General features: G+C 52.1%; 1 protein-coding gene across 12 annotated transcripts in view; it reads right to left on the reverse strand.

Annotated features, from left to right (window-relative positions):
• syngap1a (synaptic Ras GTPase activating protein 1a) overlaps positions 1-20,018 on the reverse strand; it is a 703,692-nt gene that overhangs the window by 138,551 nt on the left and 545,123 nt on the right. The gene's annotated exons all lie outside the window — the stretch shown is intronic.

Here is a 20,018-nt window from a genome sequence, read left to right on the forward strand (position 1 = left end):
TTATTACTCAATAAAAAATTGGGGATGGCAAACAAAGGCTGTTTGACTGGCAGTCAGGAATCATCCAATCAGATAATTAAAAAATCTGTCTGCTTTCCTACTGGCTTGGTAAGGTGAGGGGTCACTGCAAAGATGGGCGTATTGCAGTGATCAGCTTAAATGTGAAGGACAGTTGGTGGAAGATAAAGCTTCTCAAAACCCAATTATCTATGCCCCTTACAACCACTCCTACCAGCATTGATCTTCAGTATTGCTGTCACTCATTAGGGAGCTTTCATAGCCCAGTATCCCATGTTGTCCACTTCAAGTTCACTGTGCCCCATTCTGTACCCACTACATTCCACTGTGCCCCATTCTGTACCCACTACATTCCACTGTGCCCCATTGTGTACCCACTACATTCCACTGTGCCCCATTGTGTACCCACTACATTCCACTGTGCCCCATTGTGTACCCACTACACTCCACTGTGCCCCATTGTGTACCCACTACATTCCACTGTGCCCCATTGTGTACCCACTACACTCCACTGTGCCCCATTGTGTACCCACTACACTCCACTGTGCCCCATTGTGTACCCGCTACACTCCACTGTGCCCCATTGTATACCCACTACATTCCACTGTGCCCCATTGTGTACCCGTTACATTCCACTGTGCCCCATTGTGTACCCACTACATTCCACTGTGCCCCATTGTGTCCCCACTACATTCCACTGTGCCCCATTGTGTCCCCACTACATTCCACTGTGCCCCATTGTGTACCCACTGCATTCCACTGTGCCCCATTGTGTACCCACTGCATTCCACTGTGCCCCATTGTGTACCCACTGCATTCCACTGTGCCCCACTGTGTACCCACTACATTCCACTGTGCCCCACTGTGTACCCACTACATTCCACTGTGCCCCATTGTGTACCCACTACATTCCACAGTGCCCCATTGTGTCCCCACTACATTCCACTGCGCCCCATTGTGTCCCCACTACATTCCACTGTGCCCCATTGTGTACCCACTACATTCCTCTGTGCCCCATTGTGTCCCCACTACATTCCACTGTGCCCCATTGTGTCCCCACTGCATTCCACTGTGTCCCATTGTGTACCCACTGCATTCCACTGTGCCCCATTGTGTACCCACTGCATTCCACTGTGCCCCATTGTGTCCCCACTACATTCCACTGTGCCCCATTGTGTACCCACTACATTCCACTGTGCCCCATTGTGTACCCACTACATTCCAATGTGCCCCACTGTGTACCCACTACATTCCACTGTGCCCCACTGTGTACCCACTACATTCCACTGTGCCCCATTGTGTACCCACTACATTCCAGTGCCCCATTGTGTACCCACTACATTCCACTGTGTCGCATTGTGTACCCACTACATTCCACTGTGCCCCATTGTGTACCCACTACATTCCACTGTGCCCCATTGTGTACCCACTATATTCCACTGTGCCCCATTGTATACCCACTACATTCCACTATGCCCCATTGTGTACCCATTCCATTCCACTATGCCCCATTGTATACCCACTACATTCCACTGTGCCCCATTGTATACCCACTACATTCCACTGTGCCCCATTGTGTACCCACTACATTCCACTGTGCCCCATTGTGTACCCACTACATTCCACTGTGCCCCATTGTGTACCCGCTACATTCCACTGTGCCCCATTGTGTACCCGCTACATTCCACTGTGCCCCATTGTGTACCCACTACATTCCACTGTGCCCCATTGTGTCCCCACTACATTCCACTGTGCCCCATTGTGTCCCCACTACATTCCACTGTGCCCCATTGTGTACCCACTGCATTCCACTGTGCCCCATTGTGTACCCACTGCATTCCACTGTGCCCCATTGTGTACCCACTGCATTCCACTGTGCCCCACTGTGTACCCACTACATTGCACTGTGCCCCACTGTGTACCCACTACATTCCACTGTGCCCCATTGTGTACCCACTACATTCCACAGTGCCCCATTGTGTCCCCACTACATTCCACTGTGCCCCATTGTGTCCCCACTACATTCCACTGTGCCCCATTGTGTACCCACTACATTCCTCTGTGCCCCATTGTGTCCCCACTACATTCCACTGTGCCCCATTGTGTCCCCACTGCATTCCACTGTGCCCCATTGTGTACCCACTGCATTCCACTGTGCCCCATTGTGTACCCACTACATTCCACTGTGCCCCATTGTGTACCCACTACATTCCACTGTGCCCCATTGTGTACCCACTACATTCCAATGTGCCCCACTGTGTACCCACTACATTCCACTGTGCCCCACTGTGTACCCACTACATTCCACTGTGCCCCACTGGGTACCCACTACATTCCACTGTGCCCCACTGGGTACCCACTACATTCCACTGTGCCCCACTGTGTACCCACTACATTCCACTGTGCCCCACTGTGTACCCACTACATTCCACTGTGCCCCATTGTGTACCCACTACATTCCACTGTGCCCCATTGTGTACCCACTGCATTCCACTGTGCCCCATTGTGTACCCACTGCATTCCACTGTGCCCCACTGTGTACCCACTACATTCCACTGTGCCCCACTGTGTACCCACTACATTCCACTGTGCCCCACTGTGTACCCACTACATTCCACTGTGCCCCACTGTGTACCCACGACATTCCACTGTGCCCCATTATGTACCTACTACATTCCACTGTGCCCTATTGTACACCCACTACATTCCACTGTGCCCCATTGTACACCCACTACATTCCACTGTGCCCCATTGTGCACCCACGACATTCCACTGTGCCCCATTGTGTCCCCACTACATTCCACTGTGCCCCATTGTGTCCCCACTACATTCCACTGTGCCCCATTGTACACCCACTACATTCCACTGTGCCCCATTGTGCACCCACGACATTCCACTGTGCCCCATTATGTACCTACTACATTCCACTGTGCCCTATTGTACACCCACTACATTCCACTATGCCCCATTGTATACCCACTGCATTCCACTATGCCCCATTGTACACCCACTACATTCCACTGTGCCCCATTGTACACCCACTACATTCCACTGTGCCCCATTGTATACCCACTGCATTCCACTATGCCCCATTGTACACCCACTACATTCCACTATGCCCCATTGTATACCCACTGCATTCCACTATGCCCCATTGTACACCCACTACATTCCACTGTGCCCCATTGTACACCCACTACATTCCACTGTGCCCCATTGTACACCCACTACATTCCACTGTGCCCCACTGTGTACCCACTACATTCCACTGTGCCCCATTGTGTACCCACTACATTCCAATGTGCCCCACTGTGTACCCACTACATTCCACTGTGCCCCACTGTGTACCCACTACATTCCACTGTGCCCCATTGTGTACCCACTACATTCCAGTGCCCCATTGTGTACCCACTACATTCCACTGTGTCGCATTGTGTACCCACTACATTCCACTGTGCCCCATTGTGTACCCACTACATTCCACTGTGCCCCATTGTGTACCCACTATATTCCACTGTGCCCCATTGTATACCCACTACATTCCACTATGCCCCATTGTGTACCCATTCCATTCCACTATGCCCCATTGTATACCCACTACATTCCACTGTGCCCCATTGTATACCCACTACATTCCACTGTGCCCCATTGTGTACCCACTACATTCCACTGTGCCCCATTGTGTACCCGCTACATTCCACTGTGCCCCATTGTGTACCCGCTACATTCCACTGTGCCCCATTGTGTACCCACTACATTCCACTGTGCCCCATTGTGTCCCCACTACATTCCACTGTGCCCCATTGTGTCCCCACTACATTCCACTGTGCCCCATTGTGTACCCACTGCATTCCACTGTGCCCCATTGTGTACCCACTGCATTCCACTGTGCCCCATTGTGTACCCACTGCATTCCACTGTGCCCCACTGTGTACCCACTACATTGCACTGTGCCCCACTGTGTACCCACTACATTCCACTGTGCCCCATTGTGTACCCACTACATTCCACAGTGCCCCATTGTGTCCCCACTACATTCCACTGTGCCCCATTGTGTCCCCACTACATTCCACTGTGCCCCATTGTGTACCCACTACATTCCTCTGTGCCCCATTGTGTCCCCACTACATTCCACTGTGCCCCATTGTGTCCCCACTGCATTCCACTGTGCCCCATTGTGTACCCACTGCATTCCACTGTGCCCCATTGTGTACCCACTACATTCCACTGTGCCCCATTGTGTACCCACTACATTCCACTGTGCCCCATTGGGTACCCACTACATTCCAATGTGCCCCACTGTGTACCCACTACATTCCACTGTGCCCCACTGTGTACCCACTACATTCCACTGTGCCCCACTGGGTACCCACTACATTCCACTGTGCCCCACTGGGTACCCACTACATTCCACTGTGCCCCACTGTGTACCCACTACATTCCACTGTGCCCCACTGTGTACCCACTACATTCCACTGTGCCCCATTGTGTACCCACTACATTCCACTGTGCCCCATTGTGTACCCACTGCATTCCACTGTGCCCCATTGTGTACCCACTGCATTCCACTGTGCCCCACTGTGTACCCACTACATTCCACTGTGCCCCACTGTGTACCCACTACATTCCACTGTGCCCCACTGTGTACCCACTACATTCCACTGTGCCCTATTGTACACCCACTACATTCCACTGTGCCCCATTGTGTACCCACTACATTCCACTGTGCCCCATTGTGTACCCACTACATTCCACTGTGCCCCATTGTGTACCCACTGCATTCCACTGTGCCCCATTGTGTACCCACTGCATTCCACTGTGCCCCACTGTGTACCCACTACATTCCACTGTGCCCCACTGTGTACCCACTACATTCCACTGTGCCCCACTGTGTACCCACTACATTCCACTGTGCCCTATTGTACACCCACTACATTCCACTGTGCCCCATTATGTACCTACTACATTCCACTGTGCCCTATTGTACACCCACTACATTCCACTGTGCCCCATTCTGTACCCACTGCATTCCACTGTGCCCCACTGTGTACCTACTACATTCCACTGTGCCCCATTGTACACCCACTACATTCCACTGTGCCCCATTCTGTACCCACTGCATTCCACTGTGCCCCACTGTGTACCCACTACATTCCACTGTGCCCCACTGTGTACCCACTACATTCCACTGTGCCCCACTGTGTACCCACTACATTCCACTGTGCCCCACTGTGTACCCACTACATTCCACTGTGCCCCACTGTGTACCCACTACATTCCACTGTGCCCCATTATGTACCTACTACATTCCACTGTGCCCTATTGTACACCCACTACATTCCACTGTGCCCCATTGTACACCCACTACATTCCACTGTGCCCCATTATGTACCTACTACATTCCACTGTGCCCTATTGTACACCCACTACATTCCACTGTGCCCCATTGTACACCCACTACATTCCACTGTGCCCCATTCTGTACCCACTACATTCCACTGTGCCCCACTGTGTACCCACTACATTCCACTGTGCCCCACTGTGTACCCACTACATTCCACTGTGCCCCACTGTGTACCCACTACATTCCACTGTGCCCCACTGTGTACCCACTACATTCCACTGTGCCCCACTGTGTACCCACTACATTCCACTGTGCCCCATTATGTACCTACTACATTCCACTGTGCCCTATTGTACACCCACTACATTCCACTGTGCCCCATTGTACACCCACTACATTCCACTGTGCCCCATTATGTACCTACTACATTCCACTGTGCCCTATTGTACACCCACTACATTCCACTGTGCCCCATTCTGTACCCACTACATTCCACTGTGCCCCACTGTGTACCCACGACATTCCACTGTGCCCCATTATGTACCTACTACATTCCACTGTGCCCTATTGTACACCCACTACATTCCACTGTGCCCTATTGTACACCCACTACATTCCACTGTGCCCCACTGTGTACCCACGACATTCCACTGTGCCCCATTATGTACCTACTACATTCCACTGTGCCCTATTGTACACCCACTACATTCCACTGTGCCCCATTGTACACCCACTACATTCCACTGTGCCCCATTATGTACCTACTACATTCCACTGTGCCCTATTGTACACCCACTACATTCCACTGTGCCCCATTGTACACCCACTACATTCCACTGTGCCCCATTCTGTACCCACTACATTCCACTGTGCCCCACTGTGTACCCACGACATTCCACTGTGCCCCATTATGTACCTACTACATTCCACTGTGCCCTATTGTACACCCACTACATTCCACTGTGCCCCATTGTACACCCACTACATTCCACTGTGCCCCATTGTACACCCACTACATTCCACTGTGCCCCATTCTGTACCCACTACATTCCACTGTGCCCCACTGTGTACCCACGACATTCCACTGTGCCCCATTATGTACCTACTACATTCCACTGTGCCCTATTGTACACCCACGACATTCCACTGTGCCCCATTGTACACCCACTGCATTCCACTGTGCCCCATTCTGTACCCACTACATTCCACTGTGCCCCACTGTGTACCCACGACATTCCACTGTGCCCCATTCTGTACCCACGACATTCCACTGTGCCCCACTGTGTACCCACGACATTCCACTGTGCCCCATTATGTACCTACTACATTCCACTGTGCCCTATTGTACACCCACTACATTCCACTGTGCCCCATTGTACACCCGCTACATTCCACTGTGCCCCATTCTGTACCCACTACATTCCACTGTGCCCCACTGTGTACCCACGACATTCCACTGTGCCCCATTATGTACCTACTACATTCCACTGTGCCCTATTGTACACCCACTACATTCCACTGTGCCCCATTGTACACCCACTACATTCCACTGTGCCCCATTCTGTACCCACTACATTCCACTGTGCCCCACTGTGTACCCACGACATTCCACTGTGCCCCATTATGTACCTACTACATTCCACTGTGCCCCATTGTGTACCCACTACATTCCACTGTGCCCCATTGTACACCCACTACATTCCACTGTGCCCCATTGTGTACCCACTACATTCCACTGTGCCCCATTGTACACCCACTACATTCCACTGTGCCCCACTGTGTACCCACGACATTCCACTGTGCCCCATTATGTACCTACTACATTCCACTGTGCCCCATTGTGTACCCACTACATTCCACTGTGCCCCATTGTACACCCACTACATTCCACTGTGCCCCATTGTGTACCCACTACATTCCACTGTGCCCCATTCTGTACCCACTACATTCCACTGTGCCCCACTGTGTACCCACGACATTCCACTGTGCCCCATTATGTACCTACTACATTCCACTGTGCCCTATTGTACACCCACTACATTCCACTGTGCCCCATTGTGTACCCACGACATTCCACTGTGCCCCATTATGTACCTACTACATTCCACTGTGCCCTATTGTACACCCACTACATTCCACTGTGCCCCATTGTGTACCCACTACATTCCACTGTGCCCCATTGTGCACCCACTACATTCCACTGTGCCCTATTGTACACCCACTACATTCCACTGTGCCCCATTGTGTACCCACTACATTCCACTGTGCCCTATTGTACACCCACTACATTCCACTGTGCCCCATTGTGTACCCACTACATTCCACTGTGCCCTATTGTACACCCACTACATTCCACTGTGCCCCATTATGTACCTACTACATTCCACTGTGCCCTATTGTACACCCACTACATTCCACTGTGCCCCATTGTGTACCCACTACATTCCACTGTGCCCTATTGTACACCCACTACATTCCACTGTGCCCCATTGTGTACCCACTACATTCCACTGTGCCCCATTGTACACCCACTACATTCCACTGTGCCCCATTCTGTACCCACTACATTCCACTGTGCCCCACTGTGTACCCACGACATTCCACTGTGCCCCATTATGTACCTACTACATTCCACTGTGCCCCATTGTGTACCCACTACATTCCACTGTGCCCCATTGTACACCCACTACATTCCACTGTGCCCCATTCTGTACCCACTACATTCCACTGTGCCCCACTGTGTACCCACGACATTCCACTGTGCCCCATTATGTACCTACTACATTCCACTGTGCCCTATTGTACACCCACTACATTCCACTGTGCCCCATTGTACACCCACTACATTCCACTGTGCCCCATTCTGTACCCACTACATTCCACTGTGCCCCACTGTGTACCCACGACATTCCACTGTGCCCCATTATGTACCTACTACATTCCACTGTGCCCCATTGTGTACCCACTACATTCCACTGTGCCCTATTGTACACCCACTACATTCCACTGTGCCCCATTGTACACCCACTACATTCCACTGTGCCCCATTGTACACCCACTACATTCCACTGTGCCCCATTGTGCACCCACGACATTCCACTGTGCCCCATTATGTACCCACTACATTCCACTGTGCCCCATTGTGCACCCACGACATTCCACTGTGCCCCATTATGTACCTACTACATTCCACTGTGCCCCATTGTGTACCCACTACATTCCACTGTGCCCCATTGTACACCCACTACATTCCACTGTGCCCCATTGTGCACCCACGACATTCCACTGTGCCCCATTATGTACCTACTACATTCCACTGTGCCCCATTGTGTACCCACTACATTCCACTGTGCCCCATTGTACACCCACTACATTCCACTGTGCCCCATTGTGTACCCACTACATTCCACTGTGCCCTATTGTACACCCACTACATTCCACTGTGCCCCATTGTGCACCCACGACATTCCACTGTGCCCCATTCTGTACCCACTACATTCCACTGTGCCCCACTGTGTACCTACTACATTCCACTGTGCCCTATTGTACACCCACTACATTCCACTGTGCCCTATTGTACACCCACTACATTCCACTGTGCCCCATTGTGTACCCACTACATTCCACTGTGCCCCATTGTGTACCACTACATTCCACTGTGCCCTATTGTACACCCACTACATTCCACTGTGCCCCATTGTGTACCCACTACATTCCACTGTGCCCTATTGTACACCCACTACATTCCACTGTGCCCCATTGTACACCCACTACATTCCACTGTGCCCCATTGTGTACCCACTACATTCCACTGTGCCCCATTGTGCACCCACGACATTCCACTGTGCCCCATTGTATACCCACTACATTCCACTGTGCCCCATTGTGTACCCACTACATTCCACTGTGCCCTATTGTACACCCACTACATTCCACTGTGCCCCATTGTACACCCACTACATTCCACTGTGCCCCATTGTGTACCCACTACATTCCACTGTGCCCCATTGTGCACCCACGACATTCCACTGTGCCCCATTGTGTACCCACTACATTCCACTGTGCCCCATTGTGTACCCACTACATTCCACTGTGCCCCATTGTGTACCCACGACATTCCACTGTGCCCCATTATGTACCCACTACATTCCACTGTGCCCCATTGTGTACCCACGACATTCCACTGTGCCCCATTATGTACCCACTACATTCCACTGTGCCCCATTGTGCACCCACGACATTCCACTGTGCCCCATTATGTACCCACGACATTCCACTGTGCCCCATTATGTACCCACTACATTCCACTGTGCCCCATTGTGCACCCACGACATTCCACTGTGCCCCATTATGTACCCACTACATTCCACTGTGCCCCATTGTGCACCCACGACATTCCACTGTGCCCCATTATGTACCCACGACATTCCACTGTGCCCCATTATGTACCCACTACATTCCACTGTGCCCCATTGTGTACCCACTACATTCCACTGTGCCCCATTGTGTACCCACGACATTCCACTGTGCCCCATTATGTACCCACTACATTCCACTGTGCCCCATTGTGCACCCACGACATTCCACTGTGCCCCATTATGTACCTACTACATTCCACTGTGCCCCATTGTGTACCCACTACATTCCACTGTGCCCCATTGTGCACCCACGACATTCCACTGTGCCCCATTATGTACCTACTACATTCCACTGTGCCCCATTGTGTACCCACTACATTCCACTGTGCCCCATTGTACACCCACTACATTCCACTGTGCCCCATTGTGTACCCACTACATTCCACTGTGCCCTATTGTACACCCACTACATTCCACTGTGCCCCATTGTACACCCACTACATTCCACTGTGCCCCATTCTGTACCCACTACATTCCACTGTGCCCCATTGTACACCCACTACATTCCACTGTGCCCCATTGTGTACCCACTACATTCCACTGTGCCCTATTGTACACCCACTACATTCCACTGTGCCCTATTGTACACCCACTACATTCCACTGTGCCCTATTGTACACCCACTACATTCCACTGTGCCCCATTGTACACCCACTACATTCCACTGTGCCCCATTGTGTACCCACTACATTCCACTGTGCCCCATTGTACACCCACTACATTCCACTGTGCCCCATTGTGTACCCACTACATTCCACTGTGCCCTATTGTACACCCACTACATTCCACTGTGCCCCATTGTACACCCACTACATTCCACTGTGCCCCATTCTGTACCTACTACATTCCACTGTGCCCTATTGTACACCCACTACATTCCACTGTGCCCTATTGTACACCCACTACATTCCACTGTGCCCCATTGTGTACCCACTACATTCCACTGTGCCCCATTGTGTACCCACTACATTCCACTGTGCCCTATTGTACACCCACTACATTCCACTGTGCCCCATTGTGTACCCACTACATTCCACTGTGCCCTATTGTACACCCACTACATTCCACTGTGCCCCATTGTACACCCACTACATTCCACTGTGCCCCATTGTGTACCCACTACATTCCACTGTGCCCCATTGTGCACCCACGACATTCCACTGTGCCCCATTGTACACCCACTACATTCCACTGTGCCCCATTCTGTACCCACTACATTCCACTGTGCCCCATTGTGTACCCACTACACTCCACTGTGCCCCATTGTGTACCTACTACATTCCACTGTGCCCTATTGTACACCCACTACATTCCACTGTGCCCCATTCTGTACCCACTACATTCCACTGTGCCCCATTGTGTACCCACTACACTCCACTGTGCCCCATTCTGTACCCACTACATTCCACTGTGCCCCATTGTGTACCTACTACATTCCACTGTGCCCCATTGTACACCCACTACATTCCACTGTGCCCTATTGTACACCCACTACATTCCACTGTGCCCCATTGTGTACCCACTACATTCCACTGTGCCCCATTGTGTACCCACTACATTCCACTGTGCCCTATTGTACACCCACTACATTCCACTGTGCCCCATTGTGTACCCACTACATTCCACTGTGCCCTATTGTACACCCACTACATTCCACTGTGCCCCATTGTACACCCACTACATTCCACTGTGCCCCATTATGTACCTACTACATTCCACTGTGCCCCATTATGTACCCACTACATTCCACTGTGCCCTATTGTACACCCACTACATTCCACTGTGCCCCATTGTACACCCACTACATTCCACTGTGCCCCATTGTACACCCACTACATTCCACTGTGCCCCACTGTGTACCCACGACATTCCACTGTGCCCCATTATGTACCTACTACATTCCACTGTGCCCCATTGTGTACCCACTACATTCCACTGTGCCCTATTGTACACCCACTACATTCCACTGTGCCCCATTGTACACCCACTACATTCCACTGTGCCCCATTGTACACCCACTACATTCCACTGTGCCCCACTGTGTACCCACGACATTCCACTGTGCCCCATTATGTACCTACTACATTCCACTGTGCCCTATTGTACACCCACTACATTCCACTGTGCCCCATTGTGTACCTACTACATTCCACTGTGCCCCACTGTGTACCCACGACATTCCACTGTGCCCCATTATGTACCTACTACATTCCACTGTGCCCTATTGTACACCCACTACATTCCACTGTGCCCTATTGTACACCCACTACATTCCACTGTGCCCCATTGTACACCCACTACATTCCACTGTGCCCCACTGTGTACCCACGACATTCCACTGTGCCCCATTATGTACCTACTACATTCCACTGTGCCCTATTGTACACCCACTACATTCCACAGTGCCCTATTGTACACCCACTACATTCCACTGTGCCCCATTGTGTCCCCACTACACTCCACTGTGCCCCATTATGTACCTACTACATTCCACTGTGCCCCATTGTACACCCACTACATTCCACTGTGCCCCATTGTGCACCCACGACATTCCACTGTGCCCCATTATGTACCTACTACATTCCACTGTGCCCTATTGTACACCCACTACATTCCACTGTGCCCCATTGTGTCCCCACTACATTCCACTGTGCCCCATTGTGTCCCCACTACATTCCACTGTGCCCCATTGTGTACCCACTACATTCCACTGTGCCCCATTGTGCACCCACTACATTCCACTGTGCCCCATTGTGTACCCACTACATTCCACTGTGCCCCATTGTGCACCCACTACATTCCACTGTGCCCCATTGTGTACCCACTACATTCCACTGTGCCCCATTGTGTACCCACTACATTCCACTGTGCCCCATTGTGTACCCACTACATTCCACTGTGCCCCATTGTGTACCCACTACATTCCACTGTGCCCCATTGTGTACCCACTACATTCCACTGTGCCCCATTGTGCACCCACTACATTCCACTGTGCCCCATTGTGTACCCACTACATTCCACTGTGCCCCATTGTGTACCCACTACATTCCACTGTGCCCCATTATGTACCCACTACATTCCACTGTGCCCCATTGTGTACCCACTGCATTCCACTTTGCCCTATTGTGCACCCACTACATTCCACTGTGCCCCATTGTGTCCCCACTACATTCCACTGTGCCCCATTGTGTACCCACTACATTCCACTTTGCCCTATTGTGTACCCAGTACGTTCCACTGTGCCCTATTGTGTACCCATTACATTCCACTATGCCCCATTGTGTATCCATTATATTCCACTGTGCCTCATTGCATGCTCACTGTACCTCAGTCTCTGTCCTTTAAATCCCACTATACCTCATTGTGTACCCACTATACCCCACTGAGCCCCATTGTGTGTCCTATGTACCTCATTCGCTGTCCTTTGTAACCCACTCTACCCGATTGTGTACCCACTATATTCAAATGTGCTCCATTGTGTGTCCTCTGTCCCTTATTCTCTGTACTCTGCATTCAACTATACCTCATAGTATATCCTCCATATCACAGTGACCACTGTGTGTCCTCTCTATCTCACTATACCTCATTGTGCATCCTCCATATCCCTGAATTCTGATTGTATTCTCGATATCTCCCTGACAGAAGTGCCCCCATAGAGTCTGCAAATACAGGGAAAATCCTAGGAAGTTTCTTGGTGTTCTGTTGGGAGATCAGTGGCTGAAAGCGAGGTGTAAATGCCGCTTAGATCCTATTAACCATTTGTATTCGAGTAGTCTCAAGGGCAATTAGGGATGGGCAATAAATGCTGCCTTCACCAGCAACGCCCACATCCCAAGAACGAATAAAAAAAAGTTCACAGACATGCAAACACTTCCCATCGTGGACATTCCCAGGAGAAACTTGGCAGGGTAGTAACCCAATGCATAGTTCTCTGTGCCAGCATAATACTGCAACCCCAAAGAGCACCAATAAAATTCCACAAGTGCACATTATTTTGATTCTCTGTAAAACATAAAGTGATGTTTGCCTATAATGGATATCCCGCCCCCCCACCCCCGACAGGACTCTTCTCTCATTAGAAAACTACAAACACACAGTAAAATCTCACATCAAGCTCTCTAAGTAAATAATGCATACGTTCAGGTTAATTCATTCAACTCTCAAATTAAAGTAAAAAAATCCCTTAAGGATTGAGGACATGATAAACTCATAATTTATTCATAATTACTGCTACAGTAATTGGCAAGGAATGTAACATATAAATGCCTGAAAGCCAAGGTTTAGACAGCACCCGACCCCGCTTTTCTATTTATACTTTAATTCAATCCGCTGCTACCTCACCATCAAGATAGCAGATATATATATATATATATCTGAGAGAGAGAGAAAGACGGGGGAGAAAGAGAGAGAGAGAGTGAGAAACAGAGAGAGAGAGAGAGACGGAGGAGAAAGAGAGACAGAGAGTGAGAGAGAGAGAGAGACACGGAGGAGAAAGAGAGACAGAGAGTGAGAGAGAGAGAGAGAGACGGAGGAGAAAGAGAGACAGAGTGAGAGCGAGAGAGAGAGACAGACGGAGGAGAAAGAGAGACAGAGAGTGAGAAACACAGAGAGAGAGAGAGAGAGGGAGGAGAAAGAGAAAGAGAGAGAGAGAAACACAGAGAGAGAGAGAGAGAGACAGAGGAGAAAGAGAAGCAGAGAGACAGAGAGATTTACCAGAATGGTACCAAGGATGAATGACTGAAGTGACATGGAGAGACTGGACAACTCGAGGTTGTTCTCCTAACAGCAGAGAGGGTGAAGGGGAAATTTAATAGAGGTGCTGAAAATCTTGACGGGTTTTGATAGAAGTAACTAAGGAGGAACTGTTTTAGTAGCAGGAGGGTCAGTCACCACAGAGCTAAGACTTATATATAGAATAATGGATACCTGGGAGTGAGTTACAGACTGGAATTTAATCGAGGGGTTCAAATGGTTTATATATAGAATAATGGATACCTGGGAGTGAGTTCCAGACTGGAATCTAATCGAGGGGATCAGATGGTTTATATATAGAATAATGGATACCTGGGAGTGAGTTACAGACTGGAATCTAATCGAGGGGTTCAGATGGTTTATATATAGAATAATGGATACCTGGGAGTGAGTTACTGACTGGAATCTAATCGAGGGGTTCAGATGGTTTATATATAGAATAATGGATACCTGGGAGTGAGTTACAGACTGGAATCTAATCGAGGGGTTCAGATGGTTTATATATAGAATAATGGATACCTGGGAGTGAGTCACAGGCTGGAATCTAATCGAGGGGTTCAGATGGTTTATATATAGAATAATGGATACCTGGGAGTGAGTTACAGACTGGAATCTAATCGAGGGGTTCAGATGGTTTATATATAGAATAATGGATACCTGGGAGTGAGTCACAGGCTGGAATCTAATCGAGGGGTTCAGATGGTTTATATATAGAATAATGGATACCTGGGAGTGAGTTACAGACTGGAATCTAATCGAGGGGTTCAGATGGTTTATATATAGAATAATGGATACCTGGGAGTGAGTTACAGACTGGAATCTAATCGAGGGGTTCAGATGGTTTATATATAGAATAATGGATACCTGGGAGTGAGTTACAGACTGGAATCTAATCGAGGGGTTCAGATGGTTTACATTTAGAATAATGGATACCCGGGAGTGAGTTACAGACTGGAATCTAATCGAGGGGTTCAGATGGTTTATATATAGAATAATGGATACCTGGGAGTGAGTTACAGACTGGAATCTAATCGAGGGGTTCAGATGGTTTACATTTAGAATAAAGGTATTAAACATTTACAGGGCTAAAAACAGGATTTCTGCCTTTTCCAGTGCACACTGGCCAAGAGCCAGTGCCTGCACCATCAGGGCAGTAGTGTTCAGTTAAGCATCATGAGCAGTAATTGTAATACTTCAGATTCAGCTGGAGAGTTGGTCTGATTTTCCACAGGATATAGTCTGTCCTCCAAACACAAAGCGAAACAAAGCTCCTGGTGGAGCAGCATATCAGCCAAACTCCAAGAGGAGAAGGTAACTTCCTCCAAACCAAATCATGGGGGCTTGAAAGTGTAGATTTAACAGCTCGCTCACAAACAGGAAGCGCTGCATCACATCACCTTAGGAGTTGTAAAAAATAACTGAATTTTTTCATTATGTACCTGTCCTGGGAGTGTTTGATGGGACAATGTAGAGGGAGCTTTACTCGATATCTAACCCCCGTGCTGTTCCTGTCCTGGGAGTGTTTGATGGGACAATGTAGAGGGAGCTTTACTCCATATCTAACCCCCGTGCTGTTCCTGTCCTGGGAGTGTTTGATGGGGACAATGTAGAGGGAGCTTTACTCTGTATCTAACCCCCGTGCTGTTCCTGTCCTGGGAGTGTTTGATGGGGACAGTGTAGAGGGAGCTTTACTCTGTATCTAACCCCCGTGCTGTTCCTGTCCTGGGAGTGTTTGATGGGGACAGTGTAGAGGGAGCTTTACTCTGTATCTAACCCCATTTTTTTTTTTCTTCTTTTTCTTCTCTTTTTTTTGTAGGTGGCGTTTATACCCCAGGCCCCTTTTATATAATCTATGTCGAGGGGGCCTGTATTCCTCAGGCCCCCTTTATATACATAATTTTAAAATAACTTTATTAAAACCAGATAAATAAACAAAACTCAAATTAAAATGCCATTGTCGGCGTCGACGATGCACTCCAGTCCTTGCGGTGCCCACCGGTCGCGGAATGCCTCAAGCGTACCGGCAGACACCGCAAGCTCCTTCTCCAGGGACACCCGGGCGCAAACGTAACCGCGCAAGAGGGGCAGGCAATCGGGTAAACGGAACCCCCGACGGCCCGCAACCTGGACCTGTGAACTGCCACCTTGGCCAGGCCCAGGAGCAGACCGACGAGGAGATCCTCCTCCCTGCTCTGTGCAGCACCCTCCACCACAGGTCCCCGATGTAAAGGGGGAAGACTCCCGCGCAGAGAGACCTCCATCGGGGTTTCCCCTCGCCGCCAGATGGCAACGCGGACCGCCAGGGCGTGTCCGGCCGGCTGACGAGGAAGTGGAGAGTGTGCAGGAGCAGCCCATACAGGAAACCCCTCCACATCGATTGGAATGGCACGGAGGGCATTTCCGAGAGGCGGCTTGGGTTGTGCGGGACCGGCTCCCGAGGAGGGTTTCGGGGCCTGGGTCCGATGAGCAGTTCCGGCTGAGCGGGGGTCAGCTCGGCCGGGATCGCTCCGCACTCCCGAGCCCCCTCGCCACCCGCAGCGAGGGGCGTCCCGGGGGTTTCGGCTACTCCTCCGCCCTCCGGACCGTCCCCAGAGTCGGCCGCCCGGACAGCCGAGGCGCTCTCCTCCGCCGGCGGGGGAGCGCCCTGACTGGAGGCGACCATGTTCCAGACTCGGAATAGATTCTGGTAAAAGACAGGCAACTCCCTCAGAGAGGCGCGGCTAACGGACTCCACCGGGAGCTGCGTGTCGTCTTGAAGGCAGTGACACTGGCGGAAAAAATACGTCGCCAGCGCACACCATCTGGGAGGACGCTCGACGTACAGGTATCTCTGCAGGGTCCGAAGGCGGAGAGTCGCAGCCTGGGTGCGGACGCACACCAGCGACTGACCGCCCTCCTCAATCGGGAGACTCAGGACCGCGGCAGAGACCCAGTGTTTCCTCTTGCCCCAGAAGAAATCGACGAGTTTCTTCTGGATCTTGTTGGCAAATGCAGGGGGCGGGGCCAAAGTGACCAACCGGTACCACAACATGGAGCCCACCAGTTGGTTTATGACCAACGCTCGGCCCCTGTAGGAAAGCACTCGGAGCAGTCCTGTCCAGCGCCCCAGCCGAGCGGTGACTTTCGCCTCCAACTCCTGCCAGTTTGCCGGCCAGGCTTCCTCAGCGGGGCTAAGGTGGACTCCCAGATAGAGGAGGTGCGTGGTGCTCCACGCAAAAGGTGTCATCTCCTCCGGCAGGGAGTCCACCCGCCACTGACCAACCAGGAGTCCGGAACATTTCTCCCAATTGATCCTCGCGGAGGACGCGGCAGAAAGGGTCTGCTGGCAGTCGCGCATCCTCCGCAGGTCAACGGGATCTGTGATTGCGAGGAGCACGTCGTCGGCATAAGCCGAGAGGACGACCCGCATGGCCGGCTCGCGCAGAGCCAATCCCGTCAACCTCCTGCGAAGCAGGCACAGGAAGGGCTCCACGCAGATGGTATACAATTGGCCGGACATGGGGCACCCCTGACGCACTCCTCTCCCAAATCGAAGGGGCGCCGTCAAGGACCCGTTAACTTTGACTAGACACTCTGCGGCGGCGTATAAAAGTCGGACCCGGGCCACGAAATGCGGCCCGAGTCCGAAAGCGCGCAGAGTCCCGAAAAGGTAATCGTGATCCACCCTGTCGAACGCCTTCTCCTGACCGAGGGAGAGAAAGGCGACCGACTGACCAGTCCTCTGGATCAGGTCCCGGACCAGGTGGACGTTGTCCTGGATGGACCGGCCCGGGACCGTGTAGGACTGGTCGGGGTGGATCGTGTGTGCCAGCACGGAGCCCAGGCGGGTAGACATAGCCCGAGCAAAGATCTTCTAATCCGTGCTGAGGAGGGAGACCGGACGCCAGTTTTTAAGCAGGCAGAGATCGCCCCTCTTCGGCAGCAGGACGATGACCGTCCTGTGCCACGAGAGGGGCATCTCCCCGGTCGCCAGGCTTTCCCCCTGGACCCGTGCGTAATCGTCCCCCAGGACGTCCCAGAACGCCCTGAGGAACTCCACGGTCAACCCATCCAGCCCTGGGGATTTGCCCCTTGAGAGCTGGTGGAGGGCGCCAGTCAGCTCCGCCAACGTGAGTGGAGCCTCCAATCCTTCGGCACCCTCTGGGCTGACCTGCTGCAGGTCCTCCCACAAAACTCTGCGCGCATCCTCGCTGGACGGATCCGGAGAGAACAACGCACTGTAATAAGTACGGACCAGGAGGCCCATTCCCTTCGGATCCGTGATGGAGGATCCGTCGTCGGCCAGCAGCTCGACGAGCTGCTTACGGACCCCCCGCCATTTTTCCAGCGAGTAGAAGAAGGGTGAGGCGTGGTCCAAATCTACCAGGATCTGGATCCGCGACCTCACGTAGGCGCCTCGGGACCCTATGAGCTGCAGGTCCCTCAGTGCGCCCTTCTTCTCTTTGTACGCCTGCCACAGGACCGGGTCCACGACGGCATGACCGAGGCGGGACTCCAAGTCGAGCACCTCCCTCTCAAGGCGCCCGATCTCGGCTTCCCGCCTCTTGGTCGACCCCTTCGCGTACTCCTGACAGAAGACGCGGATGTGAGTCTTGCCCACATCCCACCATCGCCTCAAGGAGGCGCCAGATTCGACCAACGGCCGAGGGCCAGCTGAACTTTATCGCGCCAACCCCTGCAAGCCCCCCCGCTTCCTTCTCCAGTCGGCCCAGAATCGACAGAACGAGTCCCGAAATCGCTCGTCCTCCAGCAGCTGGTTGTTAAAGTGCCAGTACACGGACCCCGCCCGCATGCGGAGCGGAGTGAACTCCACCCACACCAGGCGGCGATCCGAGCCCGGCACCAGCCGCATGGAGGCCGCTGAGACGTGGGAGACGTACGCCTGCGAAAAGTAGAGGCGGTCGATTCGCGACCCTCCTCCTTCAGACCTCCACGTGAAGGCGCTGGAGTCGGGATGGAGATTCCGCCAGACGTCCACCAAGTTAAGGGAGCTGATCAGTCCCCTCAACTTCTCCAACGATGCTTGGCCGCGCTGGGGACCGGAGCGATCCCCCACCTCGAGGGTGCAGTTAAAATCCCACCCCCCCCGAGGATGATGCACTCGCCGCTATCGATGGAGCTCAAGCGAGCGGACACTTCTTCAAAGAAGCGCGCTTGCAACGCGCCGGGCCTGGGCGCGTACATGTTCACAAAGTGGAGCGGCACGCTACCCAGGCGAACGGCGAGGTGGAGTAAGCGGCCCGGCACTAGCTCCTTGACCCCCAAGATCTCCGGCTGAAAAGTCGGGGCCAACAAGATAGCCACCCCACTAGAAATAGGGGTGAGGTGACACCCTGCCACTCCAGGAGCCAGGTGGCTTCGTCTCCCGGAACGGTGTGGGTTTCCTGCAGAAAGCACACCGCGTATCTCCCTTCCCTAAGGACTGAGAGATTGTGAAATCTGCGGTGAGACCCCCTGCTGCCGTTGATGTTGAGGCTGGCTATGGT

The sequence above is a fragment of the Heterodontus francisci genome, chromosome 29, assembly GCF_036365525.1.
Source record: "Heterodontus francisci isolate sHetFra1 chromosome 29, sHetFra1.hap1, whole genome shotgun sequence".
NCBI lineage: Eukaryota > Metazoa > Chordata > Chondrichthyes > Heterodontiformes > Heterodontidae > Heterodontus > Heterodontus francisci.